This window comes from Octodon degus, unplaced genomic scaffold (genome assembly GCF_000260255.1).
Source record: "Octodon degus isolate 3935 unplaced genomic scaffold, OctDeg1.0 scaffold00114, whole genome shotgun sequence".
NCBI classification, from domain to species: domain Eukaryota; kingdom Metazoa; phylum Chordata; class Mammalia; order Rodentia; family Octodontidae; genus Octodon; species Octodon degus.
In genome coordinates this window covers 8,002,702-8,007,903 of record NW_004524690.1, presented here as the reverse complement: position 1 = coordinate 8,007,903, position 5,202 = coordinate 8,002,702, and the positions used below count along the sequence as shown (strand labels likewise).

Here is a 5,202-nt window from a genome sequence, read left to right as displayed (position 1 = left end):
ATAAATAAATAAAAGAGTCACAAGGTAAAAAAATCCCATGACATCAAACAAGACAATATTGGAACCAACAGTAAGACAGGTTTGCAACCAATTTATTTTCGTCAAATCCTAATCAAATTCCCTCAGCTCCGGGAACTAGAAGGGCACCAGAGCCCAAATTAGGCTAAATGTCCTAGGTCTGTCTAGCAAGACACTAAGTTATTTCAGCTTGGATATTGGATGTGGGTTGAACAACCAACCAGATTTTCCCACCAACTATTGCACTTCTTCCTCCCCTCCCACTTCCTTTGCTTCCCTCTTCTCTTCCCTTTGGCCCTTTACTCTACTTTCCCTAACTCAAGTGTACAATTCCTTTACTTTTTTACTGTTTTTAATGGCTCAAGTCCACTTCAAATTGTTGTAGAAAGCAATCTAAGTCATTAAGCCAAAGTCAATAATACCCTACATATCCTACTCATAGCAGTTCTTGGAAAATACTGTTACAGTATCGACACTATTCACACCAACAATAATACAGAAAATTATTTTTAGTACTGAAAAAATGATGTTGATAAATTTAAATTTCATTTCTTTTTTTGAAAAAAACTGGGGGCAGCTGCAGGTGGCTAGCTTCCCTGCCCACCAAGATGGTCTCGACCCCACAGACCAGCATCTCAAACATGTTGAAAAAGATGTTCTGATTCCTAAAATAATGAGAGAAAAGACCAGAGAGAGGTCTTCTGAACAAGTTCAAGATTTTACCAAATGTTGCAAAGACTCTGGAATCCTAATGGTAGTAGTGTCAGAAAGAAAATTCTGCATTGAAAGAATGCTTAATTGCTTGCTATAATGATCCAGCATTTTATGGAGAATGTAAAATGGAATACCTGAAAGAAAGGAAGATTTCTGAAAAACTGGAATTCCTAGCAAGAAAAGACTACAGAAACTTCCTACAATATTAGAATGTCAGGAAATCTCATTCATAGAAATTATCTGTGGTATCAATCATGTGAAATAATGGGATTCAAGATAAGAATGTCCATTTCCTTTATCCTAATGAAACATATTACTTTTATATGGAATAAAAATTTTATTGCAGAAGTTTGATTTATTAAATATGCTGTAAGATTAAATACTTAAATGGAATATGGTTTTTCTGGTCATTCTGGACTTTTTTACAAGTTTTTCCCACAACTATAATTGGGTAACAATGCTAATGATTTTCAGAGTTCCATATGGATAACCCCTTCATGTATATAGGCTAACGGCTAATCATGGGAATCAAAGGAACTAAGGAATGAATCTTGGAAGTTGTGAGTAACTAGCAGTATAGCAGTATAGCTGTGAATCAGAATCTTTCCTACCTTTGTAGTCCTAATGCTTGCTAACCATGCAACTGTAAAAGTAAATTTCAGTTATTGTGAGGATTTACTGAATTATTTCAGATATACAGGAAAGTGCTTTAAGAGTTGATCACTGCTCATTAACTGATTGTTAGTAGTTAAGTCTTATTTGGAAACCCTATGTCAAAATCTAAGAGACTACAGTATAAGGTCAAACAAGCCTGCTTCTCCATTGACCTTTTGTTACTGGTGCATTACCGTAAAGGAGTTTAATTCTTGCTTTTAATTACTTAACTGAATAAATACCAAAATAATTACTTTGAAAGTTAGTGAAATACATAATCTGTGATTTTTCACACTTTTAATTAAAGTGCTCAACTTCAGTCTTATATGTACGATTCACCTTTATATATGTTGTTTTCCACAGTTGCATAGGCAAACCATACTGCATAATACATTCATCCTTTTTCTCATGACAAAAACTAAATAATCACAGCCTTCAGCATACTCATGCCCTACTCAGATCTACTTATGAGACGACCATAGTACATTTGCCTCACATATATCCTGCTTGCCTATTGGTGTCTTTGCTTATATTTATATTCTCTATTCATAAATCCTTCAGATTTACTCTTTCCAGGTAGCATTACTGGATGAAATCATTACTTTGTTGTCATGTGATTCAGTTACTTAATTCTGAGGTCTGAATATTCCCAATTTTTTCCTAATGTGTCATAGAGCTATGTACATGTTCTACATATGAATTCAGTTCCATTTTGGCAAGAATAAAAGAATCTTCCTTTTAGGGATATAAATGTTACCTCCAACTAGTAAGTACGGAAGCCACAGGTGGTTTGTTGTTGCTGTTGATATTTGTATTCTCCATATGATTTGAATTACAAAAGTGAATTAGGTTATTTTATAAAAACAAAATATATATTAAAGAAGAAAACTTGGGTACCCCAGCACCATATGCAATGTGGGCCTCGCCCTTGGCATTCTGAACCATCACTGAGACTGGGTGGTAGTGGCGCACACCTGTAATCCCAGTGCTGGAGAGACTGAAAATGGAAGGATCACTTAGAGTCATAAATTAATACAAATTTTTTAAATGATCTAGTTCCTTATCACTAGGCACCAATTAAGTAAAGAGATCATCTCTTCACACCAACACCCAGTACCCTACATATCAACACAGCCTCAGTATAGGCAAACTTTCCAGGTAAAAGCAAAACTAAGTGCTAATATTTAGGAGTCCTGTCCTACTAGATGTAATCAGACTCCTCTTAAATAATTACAATTATTACTTACCATCCAGAGTATCTCCAATGAGATGTACATAACAGATAAGCCTAAAATAAGAAATCAAGGCTGGAGAAATAGCTCGGTGGTCTAAGCGGCTGCCTGGTAAGTGTAAAAACCCGGGTTTGATCCCCAGTACCAGATGCATCACTGGCCCCAGAACTCTGGGCACACTGCATTGGCCTCTGAAATCAGGCGTGGTAGTGCATGTCTGTGATCCCAATGCTGGGGTGGCTGAGACAGGAGGATCACTACAAGTTCAGACTGTATAGTGAGAATCTGTACCAAATAAATAAAGATTTTTTTCTTAAATTAAGAAAAATAAAATTGAAATCAAAACAATTCATACTATGTATATTTTATTAATACTCATATAAGACTAGGGGAAGCCTTCATACTGTGTTTAGTTTCATCGCTCCTTTTTAGTTTTTACTGCATTATCACTAAGTAACAGTTTCACTAAAGAATTTCTTGGTGTGTTCTGTCTTGTTAATATTACTTAATTTTCCATGACTTTCTCAAACTTCCACTCTACTCATTTCTTCAGTCCGTCAGTAGTCAAATAGCTTTTTGTAGAGAATTAAGAGCACAATTCAATATGCTCACAGTTTATTGACAAATAACCTGCCTTTCATCCAGTAAAATACTATTGCATTAAACCTCCTCTTTCAACTATATAATGTGGAAAGGATTAACTTCAAAAATGCCTTTATTGTGCCAAATGTGGCCTGCCTCTAAAATTAAAACCTTAGTGTGGTGATTCATGCTAGCATTGAATAAGAATGGAGACTTACTTTGTATTTTCAAATAAGCATAATTCATAAATTTGTGCACCATAATAGACTAAAGACCAAAAACTCAATTATTATTAAAAACTATACATAATTCTATCAGCTATATTTTCTTTCCAATTTCAAACAGTGGTTTAGGTTATATAAAGAAAACATTCCACCTTTTATGATAGTGTTTCCTAATACAGATGAAATCATCCTAACTCACCATTCCACAAGAAGGAGTGAAATGATTCTTTCTAATAAAGAAAGTGAATTTTCCTCTCCTGGTAACTAGAAAGGTGTGAAAAGAGGAATAAAAACATATCAATACCCCTCAAAACACATAAATACATACTCATGCACACATTTTTTTTCCAGAAAGAGATCAACCATAATCGATCTGATTTTCCATTCAAATGAGAAATTGAAGAGTTATTTAATTCAGCTCAAAGTCTTTTTCGGAGTTAAAATTATATTGTAAATCATAGCAATGAAAGTACCACATTTTAGAATTTATCTTAACTGGCTGTATGGCTTTGTTGTAATAATATTGTACTCTTAATATTAATAATTTTAACAAAACTTTTAATTATTTCTAACTCTGGAACTGTACCGCTTTTGTATTCATCAGAATTTTCATTCAAAAATTCAAGACCATATGTGCAAACTTTGTATTTTCTCACTAGTATAAGAATCTGAAAGAGTAAATAAAATCTTAAAGGTAAAATAGATTCTGTGCAAGGAAAGGAAATACTGAGGTGATGAGAAGGAGACAAGAGAGAGGGCAGGCTGGAAAGTGATACATCTATATACATACACAGGATAGCTTGGGCTGCTGATTTCTACTAATGTATGGAAAGGAGCAGTTAATGCTTATTTTTTTTCTCTTAATTTCTCATAACTTTTTTCTCAATTTTGTATGCATATCTCTGGTAATCTAAAGAATTAATTTTAAGACAACACTGCAATACAACAAATATTGTTGAATTCGTATTATTTTGTTTAATGAAATTCTGTATCATTTCTCATGATTTTATTATAATTACTTTGTGTTCTCTTTTTAAAAATCAAAAAGGAAAAGAGAGAGAAAAGTTCAGTGAAAGTTTTTTCACTAAAACAAAAGATAGATTAAAACTATTTGTTCTTTCTCCAAATTTATCTATCAACCTAAAGAAAAGATCTGGCAACCTAAGGAAAAGATAATGTTGACTATAAAGACAGGTCAGCAATGAATAAATGAAAGGTTTTTTATGCATAAGGACATTTTTAGCAATTTTGTGTCAGATAAGTTACACATTTTACCCCTACAGTTGAAAATAATCCCTAGATTTTTTGTACATATAGAAAAATTAACTAGTTTGAATTGTCCTCACGTATCATAAATACCTTGCATATGGATAGAAAGAATGAACAGAGTAAAAATAGCTCTCCCAAAGTTGTTCTGCAGATTTAACGCAATCTCAATCAAAATGTTGTTAGCATACTTCACAGACTAGAGAAAACATTCTGAAAATTAATTTGGAAACAGAAGAGTCCTACAATAGAAAAAAACATTTCTAGGCAACAAAGGTAAGGCAGAGGGCACTAACAATCCCTGACTTGAAATTATACTACAAATCTACTATGATAAAGACAAAAGGTACTGGTCAAAAAAAAAAAAAAGGACCCACTAATCAATGTAGCAAATTAGAAGATGCTGACACTCAGTCATCTTGTCTCCACACACACATACATCGGGATCAAACTCAGGACCTTGCACTTGTCAGGCATAGGTTTAACCAATGACCTATCTCCATGGTTGCACC

At 33.6% G+C, this 5,202-nt stretch overlaps 1 pseudogene; it reads left to right on the top strand.

Moving 5' to 3' along the window:
- Positions 1 to 637: 637 nt before the first annotated feature.
- Positions 638 to 997, top strand: LOC101588007 (annotated as a pseudogene).
- Positions 998 to 5,202: the final 4,205 nt, after the last annotated feature.